Below are 19,287 nucleotides of genomic sequence, written 5' to 3'. Positions count from 1 at the left end.
GAGCAGAGAAAAATGTGCTTTGAGGGAAAAAAAAAAGCATTACATTTACAAATTGTAAGCCAAATCCTATTGAGGAAAAAATAGAAAGGATCATAAATGCTTGAAAGTCAAGTGTAATAGTTTAATAAAGCAAACCAAAATATAATTGGAAGAGCAATCAGCTAAAGATACAGAAATAAACTATGGATGCTAAGAGGCAGGTAATTGGCTAATCATGTAATCAATACAATTTGTCTCGACTACATAATTAGTCCATAAGGGAAGGCGCTCTGTCCTGGCTCACGCTGGGTCCAGGAGCTGCCTGTGAGCCCGGCTCCTACTACATTTAAACTGCAGAGCTACAGTCGGGCTAGGCCCTGGACCCAGTGCGACCTGGGCCTGAGCAAGCCCAGCTCAGTCCTGGCTCAGGCCAGGTCCAGGACCAATCCCCGCTGCGGCTCTGCATTTTAAATGTAGTATTTTAATTGCTGAGCAGTTCTTACTACATTCAAAATGCAAAGCCACAGTGGGGATAGGTCCCAGACTCGGTGTGAGGTAGGACTGAGGAAGCCTGGCTTGCACCAGGTCTGGGAACCACTGCGGCTCTGCTCAGTCCCGGCTCACACTGGGTCTTGGACCTACCTCTGCTGCAGTTCTGCAGTTTAAATGTAGTAGGAGCTGAGCTGCCTGTGTGTCCGGCTCCTATTACATTTAAATTGCAGAGCCGCAGTGGGGGTAGCTCCTGGAACCAGTGTGAGCTGGGATTGAGATGGGTTTGCTCAGTCCCAGTATGAGCTGGGTCCAGCCGCCCTTTTCCATGGAATAGAGGCTACCATTGGAGCGGCCCATATTTGCGACCAGCTCAGGCTGCTGTGTGTGGACAGGGGCTGCTTCCCGATGGCCCAGGCTGGTTGCAAACACAGGCTGCTCTGGTAGCAGTCCCTGTCTGCTGCAGCCAGGGCTAGCTGCTGGGAGGAGGAGAAGACTAAAGGGAGAAGACTAAAGGAGTCAGGCAAAAGATTTTGAATTTGAAGAACAGATGGGTGTATCAGAAATGAGAACAGAGATGAGGTAAGGGGAGTGTCCCTCTACATATAAGGTACATTGAATGAATCTAAATCCAGCAGGAATGCTCTCATGTGCCCATGAAATCGTGAAAACAACCCTTAATGCTAATTCCTAATTTTATTGCCATATATTTCTAATAGTTATCAGACATAGTTGCTAGGTTGATTGTAACCAATGTTCCAAATAATTAGCAATGCTATTGTTTGGTTTGTCCATCACTGGGAGCAATTTTTTGTGAGTAAAATGGAGATCCAGTTATGTAGAACTGAAATTGCTTCAGAGAGAAGAGCTGGAGAAAGACTCTATCAGAGTCTAAGTCTGAAATCTACCATTTGAAAGAAATATGTTTTAACAGCTAAATATCTGGGGAGTTGGCATCAGTAAAGCAATTAATGCTAAGGACACAATCATAAATGAGCTATCTCTGCAAGCCCATTAAAAAGTATTTTAAAAAATGTGGATATTAAATTCTAAAGGTTGAAATACTTAATTGGCTATAATTAAGCCTTTAAGTGGTTTAATTAACTTTTCCTAGAGAATGTATTCTAAGGGATGAATCAATCATCTCCTCATCATTGTCTAAATGAATGTAATTGCCTTTTGCCAAAGTGTAGGACTAGCAGCATGATAATAAAGTGAAATTAACTCCAGGAATAGAGATTCATTTTAAAAAGAAATGTTTCCCAAAATTACACCTCCACAGAATACAGATCTTCGGCGAAACACCTTCAGAAATTTCTTATTGTTTTCAAACAAGTTTTCAGAGTCCAATGTACAAGAGTCTCACAATGAAGTCGTCAACTACCTTCACTTGTCTTACAGCACTAAAGATGCTAAAAGTTAGTTTAGACAATGTATCACAAGTAGATGAGTGTTAGTTTAGGTTGGCCACCCCCTAATACACCAAGTGGTTTAGGCTGAAATGTGGAGGTGGCATTTTAAAGGGGCAGCTGCTGCACAGCTGATCCCAGAGGCAGCTCATAGAGGCAGCGGGGTGGTGGTGGTGGGATTATCGACTAGTCAACTAGTCAAAAGACTGTCTGATAAGCAAATGCTTATAGGATGGTCGACTGGTCTTTAACATTCCTAACCTTAACCTGCGAAGGAGCCAGAATTTACCAATGCACATTGCCAAAGAGCAACAGTTGTATGTCACCAGCCCTGATCATCTCCCCACCACCACTCTCAGCACATCCCAACCACTGACAGTCCCAGCAGTCAGTGTATCCTCCTGCCCACTGTGATCAGCTCTTTCTCAGTGGGAGACACTGGAGGGAGAAGAAGATGGGTGACAGGCTCAGTGGAGAGGGTAGGAAGTGGCAGGATCCTAGGGGGAAAGGGTAGAGAGGGACAGCGCCTAGGGCAGAACAGTTGAACAGTGAGCGCTTCCCGGCACAGTGGAAAGTTGGCACCTGTAGCTTTAGCCCTGGATTTGGTACTTATGCAAGGAGCTGCATATTAACTTCTGAAAAGCCACATGTGGCTCTGGAGCCACAGGTTGGCCTCCCCTGGTGTACTGAGAAGACTGGAGACAAACATGTATGCTATTTAAAGATCGGTGCTCAGAAAAGGCCCTTGGAGAATTTAAAATTTATTGGGTCATGTTTTGTCCAAAATATCTTGACATTCAGAAGAAGAATAAAGGACAGGAGAGTTCTGTCTCTCTCAATCTAATGGCAAACGTGTATGGTATGCCATGTGACTCAAAGAAGTCCGGATACTGTTTGTTTAGACTACATTTTCTGGGCGTGCAGACTGTCCCATATGTGACTGTATAGTGCCAAACATAATGGGTAGCATCGCTAGGTATTATTGTAATAAACATAACAACAGAATAGGAGAGTAATGGATAAGAGGATAGTGAAGTTGTACCTATAGCTTTCTGACAAGCTTGAGCACAGTAAAAATGTTCCTCTATTTAAAAAAGAGCAAAAGAAGCAACCGTTTACAGAGAATACTTTAAATGCCTTTGCAGTGCATTCATTCATGATAGTCACACTTGGAATATAATACTCGCAGGTAAGATTTAACTTTACATGTCAGTGGGCCCATACATGGGACAAACTTTCATTGATTTTAGTAGGAGTTTGTCTGAGTGAGGACTTCAGGTCATCACTGTGAATAGTAGTAAGTGCTTTTTGTTGAAGGGTAAGATTAACTTCTGACCTAAGTGAATGCAACTCCATTTAAGTTAATTGAGTTGTACCTATGTGTGCAAGTAGTTATTGTGGGTTCACTAGCCAGCATGATTTTCTATGTCCCTTACTGCAAACTTTCATGTTCTCTCTTTTAGCCTCTCTCTTTTATGACAACAATAACTTTTAAAGTCCAAAATATTATAATATAATTTTAATAGTGGTAGGGGGTTTAAAACAAATAAAAGCAAGTACTTCACGCAATGCACAGTCAACCTGTGGAACTCCTTGCAAAGGATGTTGTGAAGGCCAGGACTTGAACAAAGTTCAAAAAAAGTGCTAGCTAAATTCATGAAGGTTAGGTCCATCAATGGTTATAAGCCAGGATGGGTAGGAATGGTGTCCCTAGCCTCTGTTTTTCAGAAGCTGGGAATGGGGAACATGGAAGGGATCACTTGATGATTCCCTGTTGTGTTGTGTTCCCTCTGGGGCCATCTAGAATCAGCCACTGTCAGAACACAGAATACTGGGCTAGATGGACCTTTAGTCTGAACCAGTGTGGCCATTCTTATAAATTCTTCATTCAGAGCCCAGAAGGAGGCTTTATTTGTGATTAAAATAAATCAAAGTGCTGTCATCCAGAGGGTACAAACTTATGATAAAATTATTCTTCCAGTCCCAGCTATGAAGAGCTAAACACTGTATTTTTTAAAATTAAGTTGTATTTAGTGCTCATTGTAATGGGCTGTCTCATTTTTTTCAGATTTTTTCTTCAGTTGTTTGTGGTAAGAATGAGTCACCTGATATTAAAGAATCTTAGCTTGATATTAGTTGCTTTACAAAGTTGACTTAGAGTTGATTAGATATACCAGTTTTGCTTCTGAATAAGGGAAAGACAGATAAGTGATGTGGAAACAGTATCATATATGCTAAATATTGCAAATGATCATCCAGTGGCATCATGCCAGCCAAACCAGTATGTGGATGGGGTTCTCTGCATATGGGCTCACACTCTTGCTCATAGGAGTCTCAGCTGCCTCTCTGGTGTTGCCTTCTATCCCATCCCACTCCTCGGACTCCTGTTCATATTCTCTCTACTGGTCCAGAGTTTGTGCTGGAACAATTTTTATACAGGGGGAGAGGGTACTGAGAGCCATTTAACCAAACTGTAAATCCTGTATATAATGTGTAAGCTAGAGAATCACTATGTGTAACTAAAGCAGTTGACAAGTTTGGGAAAACTGAGGCCTAGTCCTCAGAACTCTGTTTGGCATAACTGAGGAAAAGCATGACAAGAGTAGCTTTAAGTCACTTTTCTGATAACTGTAGTATAATGTAGAATGGCTTCAAGTTACACCAATTTCTAATGACCATTATGCTAGCTGAGACTAGCAAGAGCCCCGGATACACCCCATAAGTGTGTCTGGGGTTGTGTTTTATAAAGGGTTATGGTAGAGCTGTCTACTTTGCCTCTATAGCAGCTAAACATTTTGCCCTCTGACGGAATTCTTAGCTGCTTATTTAGGGCAGTTTTGAGGAATATTTGTGTTCCCAGAGTAGTGCAAAAGAGTCCTTAGTCTGTATTTTACAAATGCTGGTTCTGTATTCACCTGAAAAAGACAGCTCTTTTCTTTCTGTGGAAGAAAATGTTGTAGGCCTGCAGTGCCAAAGAATCTATGAATTTCAAGGCATTTTCCAACCTATAAATCAACTACATGTTTAAATTGCATCTTTTTTAATCTATTAAAATATTGTAGTCTATGCAGTGTTCATTGCATAACTTCATTTAAACTTCTGGTCAGAACTCATTGTAACCTCAAGTATTATCCAAATAGAGGAGGCCTCTAATTCTCTGAATTTTGTAAATGGTCCAAGCAAAATAACTAAGTTTTCTTTAAAGTTCATTTTCTAACTTGGGAGGATTATCTTGGTCATTTTCATACTCAGAGTCTGCCAACCAGCCTGACATGTCTGCTACAATACTGTTTTTACATTAAATGAATGACTTTCCTGATGGCCTGTAAATAACAAAATGGCATGAAATTTCACTTATCATTTTTTCCTCAACTATGTGGACCTGTTTTTCATCAGAAACATTGGCGTTTAGTCCAGAACCATTGGAGCATCATTTCTGAATACAGATAAGTTGCTAGAGGCAATCAACATAATTAAAACTTCTGCTTCCAGGTTAAAGAGAAGCTGTAAAAATAGGGATGGAAGATGTAAAACAATGAAAAAATTGTTAAATTCTGTATTTAGAAGGAAGAACACTATTTGTAAAACTCATAATATTTTTGGCAAAAATATCTATTGCATATTAAATGGAATTAATGAGGTAACCTAAAAAGCACAACTAGTAAAATATCAGTTTGCTTTTTTATATCTTTTAGTGAGCATTGGGAATAGTATCAGACTTAACATTAACAAGCTAAAGAAAGCCACTGTATTTAGAGCTAGGATACAGGTTTTATATCTAGAATATTACCAAAAGAACTGGTATAGTTCTTCCAGTAACATGTAGACCTGAATTACCGTAACGATTAAATGCCCCCAAATGTCATTACCACAGAGTTAAGATTGCTGGTGGTGTCTTGTGTCCTTCCAGAACTTCAAGTTCAACTACATTCACTCTGAAAACTAGGAAACTAAGAAACCACAAATATCAGAAATGTTGGAAATGCAGAGTCAAAGTGCAAATCACCCTTGCAAGTCAGTCTTAACTCTGGAGCTGGCAATAGCCACTGCAAATGGTTGAGTAATGGCTGGTGAGGAGAGGTCAGAGGATCTGTAATAACCAGATGTGAGGAAGTTCGAAGAGAATGTGCCATTATGTTCCACAGATTCGAGATGCAGCATTCGCTGCATGCTGCCCAGCTGCGTTCACTGTGCTAAGTTTAGTTGTATTGAATGGTAGGGATGTAGTTGGAACAGCTTAGTAGAGCTGTCACCATGATATGAGGAGAGCTGCATGTGTACTTCGAAGAATGAAAGCTGCTTCATTTCAGTGGTAAGTTCCATAGGTTGTATCAGCAGCAGTGCACGGGGTGTACTTGTCATGGGAATTGTCTGCAGTGGAGTTGAACATGACCAGTGGGGCTGACAGCCACCGGGGGCCTGGCTCTGTGTGCCCAGAAGGTGCGTGGCTGAGGGCAGTTAGCCCTTAGCACCACCCAGACCACAGCATGCTCTCCCCAGCCCTCAGAGCCATGGCAGCAATTCAAAGGGGCCCAGGGCACCTGGCTACCCTCACTGCAACAGGTTAGAAAGTGGCAGCTGCGAGCTCCAGGCCCCTTTGAATCTCTGGGTCCCACAGCAAATTCCTCCTTTGCCTGCCCCTCTTCCCCGTTGGCAGGCCTGAACATGACAGTGGTCTCTGGGAATAAGTGAAGGCTAATCTCAGAAGGAATCCTCAGGGCAGAGATGAAGGAATGGTAGAATTTAGCAAGTCTGGAGTTTTGCCTTGTCAAAGAGATGGCGTTAGATTTTATCCTACAGCTGGGATGGGGAACCTATGGCCGTGAGATGAATCCAGCCTTTGCCTTGCCTTCATCTGGCCTGCAAGACCTGGGGTTCCCCCTTTCCCCTCCATATTGAGGTGAGCCAGTACTAGTGCTCCAGCCCTTTGAAGGGGGGTGCTAAGGCTTGGTTCCCACCCCCCGCTGCTGAAGTGTGGAGCCCGGAGCCTCGCAGGCTGGCTCAAGACAAGCTACCAACCACATCTGGCATACATTTTCTGCCTGGCAGGGAGGAGGAAACAGCTCTGTGGGCTGCCATTCCCTCTCTGGCTGAGGGAATGGGAGCGCAGGGAACCTATTTACCTGTGCTGGCTTGCAGGCTCCATCTTCACTGCTCCCATTGGCCAGGAATCACAGCTACTGGGAGCCGTGGTGGTGGGGGTGGTGCCTGCAAGCTCAGGGACACCTGCATATTTCACCCCCTCCACTTGAGAGGCACCAGGTGAGTCACCCCCATCGCAGGCCTGTCCTGCACCCTTCCTCCCACCCAGACACCCACTCCTATCTCTAGCTCGCTGCTGCACCTACCTCCTGCCCAGATCTTGCACCACCACCATAAGTTCACTCCTGCACCCCATCACCCACTCAGATCTTATACTCCCACTTCAGCCCGCTCCCCAGCAACCCCCTCCCACACCCTGAACACCTAATTCTTAACCCAGACCCTAGGGGGAGCCCAGAAAATCTAATAATCTTTTAAGTCTTACTTCATGCCATGCAAGAGTAAAATATGTAGTATGAGACCTTGTTAGAATTAGAATGAAGCCTGCTTACAGCTGTTCTTGTTTGTAATTAAGCATGCATCTTGCATATAGTGCTGGCGTCTTGCATCATGCAGGTTCTATAGACTAAAACTAGAATGTGATAGAATGTGATAATCCTTTAATCATATATTCTTAACCAGCCCATAAAATTAAATAGAGAATGATCTCTTATGGAAGTTTGCTTTGATTTTGTTGGACTTTTCCATGAGTTTGTGGGTCAGGCCAATCACTAACAAAAATGACTGTTACAAATATGTTACTTTCTTAATTATATCACTGACCTCATTTGTGCTTGCAACCTGAGGTTCCATTTGATAAGGGTTACTACGGACAGGATATGACATGAGCTTGTATGTTTTTTGAGATCTAACACTATATCCTCAGCTACTATAAATTAACATCCCACCACAGACTTCAGAAGAACTCATTATTTCAATGGAGCTGCATTAACTTATCCTAGTTAGGTGATATCTGACCCCTTATCCCACCTTAGTAGTGTAATGCAGCATTAAATTAAAGACTGAAGCATGCAAGGTATTTCAGTATCCCCCAATATGCACATACAGGCAGTCCCCGAGTTACGCGGATCCGACTTATGTCGGATCCGCAGTTACGAACGGGGCCCTCCCTCTCCCTGGTCTCCAGCAGACCAGGGAGAGGAAGCAAAGCGGCGGAACACGCGGGCAGCGGACAGCCCAGACGCGTCTGGGCTGTCCGCTGCCCGCGTGCTCTGCGGCTTTGCTCTGCTTTGCTCCCCGTCCCCCTGGTCTGCAGACCAGGGGGGCGGGGAGCAAAGCAGAGCAAAGCCGCGGAGCCTGGGGTTCTTAAGTTGAATCTGTATGTAAGTCAGAACTGGCGTCCAGATTCAGCCGCTGTTGAAACTGATCAGTTTCAGCAGCGGCTGAATCTGGACGCCAGTTCCGACTTGCATACAGATTCAATTTAAGAACAAACCTACAGTCCCTATCTTGTACGTAATCCGGGGACTGCCTGTACCATGAGTTTCAGTTCCAAAGACCAAATTCTGCATTGCTGAGTGTGCATGCCTATACCAGGAAACAGCAAATGAAGCCATCGTGTTGCAAGCGTTCATAGCAGGTATCACATGAAAAATCTGCTTGTCAGAGTTTCCATTATGAGAGTCACAGAAGAGCATAATGTGGCCAAGAAATCCAGGGGCATAGCATGCCTGTTTATGCAGGTATATATATCTGGCTGCACTGACCAAACCCTTGGTCATAGCTCCTATGCATGACTCTCAATACAGGCTACTGTATTTGTTTTTTGAGAAGGAATGGGTTATGTACTGGGAGCTTTCTTTAAGATGCTCACTGCCAGAGTATAGATGCCTATTAGCATTCTATTCCAGTGTGTCTATGCATCCATTTATGGGAGGAAAGGGAAAGGAGAATTATATGGCATTTCAGTGGCCCACCAGAATTTGGCCAACTAAATGGAGATTTTTAATATTTAAAAGAACTTAAATAGCTCTGAGAGCCTTGAATCCCCACTGGCAATTGAAAAAGCACATTTTTTATTTTACACATAACCCCAGCCCACAGGTCTTTGACTTTGAAGTTCTGGTGTTTGGGGACAAAGCTGTTCTCTGCCAAAGAAGTGGAGGCTGAACAAAAGTAATTGCCAGTATATTTACAGTCAAACAAAAATACTTTAAAGGCTTATGATTTTTCAAATAGGCAGTTTCCCTTGGCTGAAAGCACATCTAGTCCCAGCTGCGGGTGACTTCAAAAGCAAAGATCTGTAGCAGAGGTTGACCCTACAATCCAAACTGCCAGTTTTGACTCACACAGGGAGGTTTTAGGACCCTCAGAGCCTCATTCTAAATTAACTAACATTAATAAAAGAATAAATACAGATTATAAGGGAAAACCATAATGGCTGTTTCCTTTTGTATCTATGGCTCTATTGCTCCCTAGAGTCTCATATCACTAACACATGCTGACGGGAAATGGATTTGAGCTGCAAAGTTTGGATCTCAATCTTGGTCTTGAAGCTGCTGAGTTCAAGGGTATTCAGGTCCAACCCATTATAGAGACAGACACGGGCAGTAAAAACTGGATCCAGAGCTGTGACTCACTTCCCTCCTATAGTGTAAGCCATCAAAGAACTGGACAATTAGCAATAGTGAAATTTACTATGGTATTCGCCATATGGAGAAGTCTCACCATAGATGCTAAAAAATATACTTGCTCTGCCAGCACATCAGACTTTTAATTTATTTAAAGCTGGGCAAATGATTCCCAATGGGAACTTGATTAAGAGACATATTTAACCTGTCCTGAAATGGAAACATGCTCCATGAGGTATGAGTCCAGTCAAAAGTAGCCAATGCAGTTCACATTTTGAATGCTCATAGCACAATCTAAGATTATTGATAGAAAACCATGTGATAAATAATTTCAAACAAAAATGAACTCAAGAAAATTGTAAGCTGTGTTATATTCTCTACAGTGAAGATGCAAATAAGGGACTTTCCCACAACTGAGCCATTCCTTTTTAGGTGTATTGTGGTGTATGCGTACCCTGTCTCTGGAGTTGAGGGGCTCCAGGTGTGTGGACATCAGCTAGTCGATTGCTGAGTCATTGGCAGGCTCTTTTAGAGAGCAACAACCCTCAGTCTTGGGTAATATAGCCTAATGGCTAAAATCAATAAGGTTAACCCTCATCTCAGGGCTGTACAGTCCAATGTCCAGACTTAACCCTTAACTCAGGGTACTTCAATCTAACAGCCAAACTCAATGAAGTTAGCCCTTATCTCAGAGCAGTCTAGCCTAACAGCTAGAGTCAGTGACAGGAGAGCCCTTAACTCAGGGCAGCACGGCCCACTGGCCAGAGTCAATAAATGGAAATGGCTCTTTTTTCAGGGAAATATGGCCTACTAGCCAGAGTCAATAGGGATTGGCCCATTAATGCAGGGCAATGAGGTCTAACAGCCAGAGTCAATAATGGGGAAGCCCTTGGCTCAGGGCAAAGTCAATAAAGGGTAATTGCCCTTTAACTTAGGGTAAGCACAGCCTCGCAGCCAAAGTCAATATGGATAGGGGCAGCAAGGGGGAGGGGGAGCGGCTAGTTGAGGGACTAGACAACTAGTCGCTTGCATTCCTAGGAAAGAACAGAATGACCAGATATATAGATAAACATGATTTGCCAAGAAAGAGCCAATAACACTTTTGAAAGGGGAAATCATGCCTTACCAATCTATTAGAATTCTTTGAGGGAGTCCATACATGTGGACAAGTGAGATCCAGTGGATGTAGTATACTTGGACTTTCAGAAAGCCTTTGACTGTGTCCCTCACCAACAGCTCTTAAAGTAGCAGTCATGGGATAAAAGGGAAAGTCCTCTCCTAAATCAGTAAGTGGTTAACAGAAAGGAAACAAAGGGTAGGAATAAATGGTCAGTTTTTAGAAAGCAGAAAGGTAAATAGTGGATCAGTACTGGACCAGCACAGTTGAACATATTCATAAGTGGTCTGGAAAGAGAAGTAAATAATGAGGTAACAACACAAAAATTACTCAAAATAATTAAATCCAAAGCAGACTGACAAGAATAACAAAGAGATCTCCCAAAACTGGGCAACAAAATGTCAGATGAAATTAAATGTTCATAAGTGCAAAGAAATACATAGTGGCAAACATAATCCCACCTATATATTCAAAATGGACTAAATTAGTTGTGCAACTCAGGAAAGAGATCTTGGATTCATTATGCATAGTTGTTTGAAAATAGGAAAGGGAAAGATAATAAGACAGTAAATATCACAAAACCAATATAAAAAATCATGGAATAACTCAAGCAGTTCTGGTCCCCTTTCTCAAAAAGATATTTTAGAAATGTCAAAGATGCAGGAAAGGGTAATAAAAATGATTAAGGATATAAAACAGCTTCCATATGAGGAGAGATTAAAAAGACTGTGACAGTTCATCTTGGAAAAGATGGCTAAGGGGAGATATGATAGTGGACTATAAAATCATGACTAGTGTGGAGAAAGTGAATAAGGAAGTGCTATATATCTCGTCACATAACACAAGGACCAGAAGTTACCCAATGAAATTAATAGATAGCAGATTTAAAGCAAACAAAAGGATATTCTGTCCCATAATCCACAGCAAAGCTGTGGAGCTCATTGCCAGGGAATGTTGTGAAGGCCACAACTCTAACTGGGTTAAAAAAATAATTAGGTAAGTTCATTGAGGTTAGGTTCATGAATTGCTATTAGTCAAAATGGTCACAGGTGCAAACCCATGCTCTGGGTGTCCCTAAGCCTCTAACTGCCAGATGCTAGAGCGGGAAAACAGAGAGATGGATCACTTGATTGCTCTGTTCTTTTAATTCCCTCTGAAGCATCTGGCATTGGCCTCTGATAGAAGACAGTGTCCTGGGATAGAGGGACCATAGAGCTAACCCAGTATGGCCTCTGTTGTACAAATAGTAAAATGTACTCAATAAAATATTCATTGTGATTTATTTGTCCAGCTCTAATACTTCTAGTTGTGGTTGAGTCAAACTCCATCAGAGATAATTGGGACTTCGATGATTTAAGAGAACCTTAAAAGATACCATGAAAGTAATTCCCTCATTTGTGGCTAAAACATCATATATGAGACAATTACAATATTTGTCAGATTATTGAAAGCTAAACTGTATGTAGTCATGAAGCTTTTAAAAAAAATATTTGCTCGTAAGGAAGAAATTTAAAGGCACTTGATAAATTAAGGTTTCAGATAAAGTGGGGCATCTGCCACACAAATTATCACTAAGTGAAGTCTGGAACACAGAATACATTCAGCACGACAGCAGTAATTTATATAATGATTTAACACACTTCACATCCTACCTTGATACAATTATGATAGAAAAAGCTTTCCTGCCGACAGTAACAGATGTTACTCTAGATAGTTTTGCTGCAATCAGACCGGAGGCAATCAGCAAGGAATGAAGTTGTTTCCCCAGCAGGCAAAAATTTACTCTGCCAATCAAGGTCTGGAAAAAAAACTTGAAAAGGGCTTTGCTGTAAACAAGGTTCATTTAAAAGACTTGATTATTCTCATTTTGCTGATTTTTTTTCAAGTCTGTGGCTCACCATCTCCTTTCTCCCAATGAACTTCTCCCTCTACAAACATTTTCCTATTTTCTTTCATTAAAACAATTGGCATTATTAAACATAGGTCCAAAACAAACCTGTAGAGATCTGAACTTCCCTTAATTTCAGTGTGAGATTGTAAACTCTGCTTTCTAATGCGATGACCCAAACCATCAGTTAAAGGACTTGGAATCTCTATCTGAAATTTGTAGCTGATGCCCATATCTGTTCTTAATATTGCTTCTAGGAACTGTAAATCCAAACTAAGCTGTCAGCGTGACAATAACAGGTAATGGTTGTGTGTGTATGCAAACACACCTATGCATGCATTAAAAGATTAAATGAAGTACAATAACTCATTGGATAGGGACCGTTTGATCAATGACTAGAACTAATATGTTCCATGGTGGAGTTTTTCAGTAAATCTTCTTCTCTGTAATGTTTTAAATTATATCAGAGATGTGTTGACGTTGTCTTGAAATTAATTTAGACATCAGGGGAAAGATACACTTGGGAAGAATTAGGAAAGGAATCTTTTGCACACAGGATTGAATGATCTTTAGCTTAACATCAGAAGACACTATAATCCAAAGGTGCCTGTCCATAGCCAAAGGATTTCTGAATTTTTATGGTGTCTGAATGTGGTACTATTGAAAGGTGCTGAACTGATAGCATTGCAGACAGGAGTCTTATTCACAATATGGCTGTATCCTGGGAAGTCACAGTGCAAGCTACCTAATCTTGCCTATCAGTGCGTAGTCCTTAAAAGGCATTTGCTACTCTGGGAAACATGTTATCTAATGTATCATCCATGATCATCTGATTCATTTTCAAACACTGAAGTTTTATAACAAATTTGCTAATTAAAATGAATTACATTTTTACATTTATTTTTACAGTGTAGACAACCTCTACAAGGACTACCATTGCAAAGTTTACAGCCATTGACAGAGGACATGATAGAGGGCTAGATGGACATTTGGTCTGACTGAGTACAGCTATTCTTACCAATAACATAGGCTATTAAGGAGGCAACAGCTGATAACCGCCTTGTCATCACTGTCTGCAAGGGGAATTAATAGCTATTCCTGATTAACTGGCTTGTCTGAATTATATTGGAGATGCCTATCTCTCCCCATTCATTATATATGAAACCTAGGCACCTAAAATTAGTTTTGTGGATTGCAGCATTGTGCCTGTGATTTTTTTTTGGCTCCTCAAGGACAAGTGCAACGACACCAAGCACTGTAATGTTAAAAGTCAAGTCTACACTCAGCAGCTAAGCTGATCCAGATAAGTTACTCAGGAGTGTGAAAAATCCACCCTCCTGAGCAATGCAGTTAAACCAACACAACCATCATTGACAGTTACCACCTCTTGTCATTGTAATGAGTGTCTACACACTGAAGCACTATACCAGTGCATTTGCAATTGCAGTTGTGCCACTGTAGTGTTTCAAGTGTGGACAAGCACTAAGCCCCATTTGGATCATGCCCATGATCTCTTGCTGAGTTTATGTTATTATGTTTAATTAAATCTATGGGGCAGGTTCTGTCATCCTTACAAAGTGGTTGTTGCTTTTCTGTTCTGTTATTATGTGAAATGGTGTCATTTTCAAATTAAAACAGATATAATTATATAATAATTACAACGATGATAATTACAGACCCGGAAATATGTATGCATATCTGTGTTAGAATTGGGCCCAGCCTAAACTTATGCCCAATGGTTGCATAGTGTTATATAACTACGCTGTTTTCTGTGCTCCAACATCAGATAGTAGAGCAATTTGGAAGATCAAGGTATGCATTCCATACTTTATCATATGCAGGATTATTTTGCAGTATATAAATTTCCCCCTCTACTGCCTTCCTAAGATACATTATTTCAGAACTCTATGGCAGATGGCATAAAGACCTTACTTCAAATAGTTTATGACAACCATTAGCCATTTCCTCTATTTATAAGCTCAAAAAATAGTACTGGTTAAAAAGAGGAAACGTTTTTCCAGAATATTTTTCTAAGCCGTTGCATTTTGTCTATTTGAAATTTGAAAACCAAAAGATTTTTTTTAGTTTTATTTTACTGATTTTTTAAAAAATTCTACTAGCTCTGTTTAAAACAAACAAACAATACTTTCTCTACTGCCATCATTTTGATTTGGTACTAAAAATTAAAATAAGGTCGTAACTCATTTATATAGGAACATCAATCGCAGAAAAAAGAGCCAGGGACTGGAATTAACATTAGCTGGTAGTCTTGATGATGATATATTAAAGCCAAATATAATAAAGCATGCCCATTCAGAGTCTGATTCTGCAGTGTAAAACTACCTAGCCAATCAACAAAGGTAGGTTTAAATCAGAATTCTCATGAGGAGTGAATGAGTTTAGCAGCCAAGGATTTGGATTTCTTTTGCCTGGCACTTTGTATATTCAGTTACGCCCATGCATACTGAGTGCAAAGTGGGTTTGAAACATCATCACACTCAAAATTACTTACTCAGTTTAAACACAGGTGGAGGCTGGTGTCAGTGATTAAACAGGGTATAGTTGGTGTTTTCATAGACATGTTTTTCATATAACATTCTTCACTTTGATATAGTTACTACCTCTCAAGGTGAGGCTCTCTTCCATCATCATATGCTAAAGGGAGACACTCTCCCCTCAGCATTGGGTTGTCTGCATGGGGCAGGGAGTATGGTTGGTATAACAGTATTGATGCAGGGTGTGGATTTCCCTCCCTCCCCCCAAGCAATGTAGTTATACTGATATAGGTTTGTAATGTACACTTGCCCACAGGAAGAGATAGTATAGATGTAATAAAGCTGTTATGTTTGAGGGAAAATGTGTTGTTTAGGAATGAATTAATGTTGACAAAATAAACATATCTTTGGGAAATGCCCATCCAAAATACTGTCAATTTTCTCCTCTCTCTCCCCTGTAGCTTTTCCTGCATTTTAAATAAAATATCTGTGAAGATGCCCAAAAATTGATTCTTGAAGGCTTGCTGCCAAAAGGTTAACCTCTCATTTAGATTTTAATTTCAAAGCTGCTGAGGAAAATCAAGATGCTACAAAATGACGACAGTGCATTTTTGTCCCCCTACAGACTGACTGCTTCCAAATGCTCAGCATCAGATTTTAAATATAAGGCTGGGCGGGAGCGGCAGAAGGTAAATTACAATATAGTCATTTAAGACTCACACCAAAATACAAAATATAAGCAGACTTACTCAGTGTTGCCCAGGGCCTTGGGAATGTTTGGAGATATGTGCAGGAAGCTGAGGGCCAGGCGTGTTCACTCCTCTCCTTCAGCCCCTCACCCGCTCGGGGCCTGTTCTCTCCACCCATCCAGGCCACTTCCCAGCTCACCTAGGGCCTGTTTCCCTTCCCCCCAGGTCACCCCCTAAGACACCCTGGGGCCTATTTCCCCCCCTTAAGACTATCCTCCAACTTGCCTGTGGCCTTATCTTTCTCCTCCCTCCAAACCACTCTTCCAGTTTTCCCAGGGCCTGTTCTCTCCCTTCCAGGCCACCCCCAGCTGCTCCATTCTCTGCCAGCCCTAGTGCTGTGGGCAAGGATTGTGAGGGGGAGAGATTTGGGACACTGGTGCTACTTACAAATATGCTGGCAGGCAAGATGGCCAAGGCCCAGCCCTACTAGCCACTCGCTTGGTAAGGCTGTCCCCAGTGAACACTACAGGATAGCTCTCCGCTGCAGGCTCGCTGCCCCCAATGGCCACTCTCATATCGCATCCTTTGGAACTGCAGCCTCTCCCTTTGCGTGTTGTGGAAAACGGTCCTTTTCCTGAGGCTTCCAATTATCTTGGTGCAACCAAATCCTGAGCTTTCTTTAAGTTAGGAGAAGAGGAAGCTACATCCTAAATGTGGTGGCTCTAGCTCTTGCCATTTAGGATGTGTTATTGAACAAATGTACTCACAGACAGACAGACACACTGTAAAGTAAATAGAGAGAGATGCTGTTCTAAAGACAGTACTCACTAGCTTTGAAAGAGAGAGGCTCCTGCCGCATTATATGGACACTGAAAATTAGTTAGGGTTTCTTTAATACATAACTGGTAAATGGTAGTGAGACAATGCTCAGTATGTGATAGCAGCATATATGGTCAAAATTGCATTGAGATAATCTATTTAAAATGTTAGGAGCCTGTATCTAATGTCATTTACACACTGGTTTTGCGTCACTGTAATCCTGCTGGCCTCACTGGAGTTATTCCTACTTGGCATGAGATCTGTATTAGGCCAAAGGAATTCTGTGGCCTCTGCCCATTATTTGCATTGAGTTTATACAGGATGTTTACTTGCCAAATTCCTATAATCTAAATATTTATTAAAAGTCTACAAATAAAAGGACATTAATTTTCTTTTCTAGAGGCACCCTGATGGTATAACTCTAGTGCTCATTACTAAAGGACTAAAGAAGAGTAAACTTGTTTTCACTCCCTGTCCTCCACTCATCTGTCCCGACTCTAAGGGCCTGAGCACCACTTTATTCCCTTCTTCGTTCTTCAGCAACATCAGATCTCTGCTGTTTCTCTAACCTGGCTATGGCATCCTGTTCCCTCATGCCGAGTGGTAGAAGTTGGCTTCCTGCTCTTTAAGGCTTGATCTGCAGTAAAAAAAAATGTTAGGTCACTTTAGCTCTGTTGGTCAATGATGTGAAAAAAATGCACCCAGCACCAAAACAGCTTTTTTTTTTTTTTGGAGGGAGGGGGAGGTCTTTTCCCCATCTGGCATCTCAACAGTGATGATTAGGGTTGAATGAAATCTGTCCACCACTTTCTGCCTCATGTACCAGATTTATGATTTCATTCATTTTTGTTTTATATCATTCTTCACAGTGTCTGCCCAATGCATGATCTTCCAAGAGTTCTCGCTGCTTGTACTCTGGTATGTATCATCATTTATGGTATAATTTGGGAGTCCTTTACTGGACACATCACAGTCCTCTTGTATCTTCTATAACTGCATTATATTTTTGCCCTAGATATTTTCTTCTCTCTTTTTTTAAATTTTCTGCAGTCTTGAAACTCTGCTATTTTCCTCACCCACTTCATTTCTGCAGTCAAAATCTTTCATTCATCAGCTTTCATTAGGCTCCAGCATTCCAACCTGTACAGTATTATTGCTATGTCATTTGTCTCATATACACTGATCTTTGCTTTTATTGAAGTATCTTTAGCCTTCCAGATCTTGCAAGGTTTTCTGAATATGAAGCAGATATCTGCAAATTTTCAGGGTTCTAGATACAATATTTGTATCTGCACCTGCATCCATATCTATAAAAACGACCCTTGAATATCTGCATCCTTGTCCACAGATGTGGATAGCCATGGATAGAAAGCAGATATCTACAGATATTGGTACTATTATTCCTTTCCTCCATTCACTCAGCACTTGCTCTTTTTTGTACATCTTGTTGAATAGCTCATGCATCACCTTTCAGTGAGTTCTCCTCCTCTGTTTTTAGCAGTTCTGAGCATATGTCATCACTTCCGGATGCCTTTCCTTTTTCAAAATTTAAAACTTCAGAGACCAAGTAGAGGCTGAAAAGTATTTTATTGGAACAAACACAATCAAAACAACACATAAAGCAGGGAATTATGTGATGAACATGAAGACATAGAACTTCAGAGTATTATGGCAGGCTAGAGCACTTGTGGTAATGATGTACAAATTGGAAATATATGAGTGGATGGAGTTGCATTGTGCTAAAGCTGAAGGCAAATCAGGATTTTATGGCATTTTATCTGATATGTTCTAGTTTGCTGAAGGTAAGATTCAGAATTAAATCCAGTTCAGTAAAATAGTACAAATTTACACACTGACCCTTGCAATATCCAAGGAAGAAATTGCCAAATTTCAAAGTGATCCATAGAAAACATTATGAGACGTTTCAAGATAAGATGTGTTATTGGTAATGGAGATTTTAATCCAAAAGTAGGAAAGGACTGGAATGCTGGCCTGCAACAGTAGGCAGATTGTGTATGTCTACACTAGCTCATTAGTTCAAGAGAGTTAGGCAAATGAGGGCAACTGGAGTTGCAAATGAAGCCCGGGATTTAAATATCCTGGGCTTCATTTGCATGTTCCCGGGCGCCGCCATTTTTAAATCCCCCTTACTCCGAACTCCTTGCCCGCGGCTACACGTGGCACGGAGTAGGTAGTTCGAATTAGAGAGCCTAATTCGAACTACCGTTACTCCTCATTCCACGAGAAAACCACAGAGGATGTGGACGTGGATATCACATGATGGGCAAATGAAAAACATGGTAGTCATTGAACTTATGTATTACAGATATAAATTGAGTGTTGTTGTGCAGATCATTTGCAGCTGTTGTCAGATCAACTCATAAGTTAGTGCTGGCATCAACAAGGTTAAGACTGAGAGCAACTGAAAAGCACCGAGACCTGTGATAAGACGAAATTGAAAGTGCCAGATATCAGGGGAGGAAAAACAAAACAAAGAAGTTGTGCAGAAAATCATACTTATGTGAAAGAAGAAATGAAGAGACATGGAGTATTGTAAAAATGGAATTATGAGAGTGGTTGAACATGTTTTGGGCTACAAGGACAAAATGAAGAAACTCAGGTAGATATTGGATGATGTGTTCCAAATAAGTGACAAGCATAGGAAGATGAAGGAGAAAAAAAGGACAAAAATCTAAGAGCTGAGTACAATAGGATGATGAGAAAGAGTG

The 19,287-nt window shown here is 41.2% G+C and overlaps 1 long non-coding RNA gene across 2 annotated transcripts in view; it reads left to right on the top strand.

Moving 5' to 3' along the window:
• The window catches only part of LOC142826457 (uncharacterized), a 212,700-nt gene that overhangs the window by 123,572 nt on the left and 69,841 nt on the right, over positions 1-19,287 (top strand). The window contains exon 4 of one of the 2 annotated variants that reach the window (XR_012900583.1): positions 17,428-17,476. The exons of the other annotated variant lie outside the window; for it this stretch is intronic. This is a non-coding gene — a long non-coding RNA (uncharacterized LOC142826457). The remainder of the gene's footprint in view (positions 1-17,427; positions 17,477-19,287) is intronic. 2 annotated transcript variants of the gene reach the window in all.

The sequence above is a fragment of the Pelodiscus sinensis genome, chromosome 1 (genome assembly GCF_049634645.1).
Source record: "Pelodiscus sinensis isolate JC-2024 chromosome 1, ASM4963464v1, whole genome shotgun sequence".
Lineage (NCBI taxonomy): Eukaryota > Metazoa > Chordata > Testudines > Trionychidae > Pelodiscus > Pelodiscus sinensis.
Note: the sequence above shows the minus strand (reverse complement) of the source record. Positions and strands in the feature narration are given on the sequence as shown.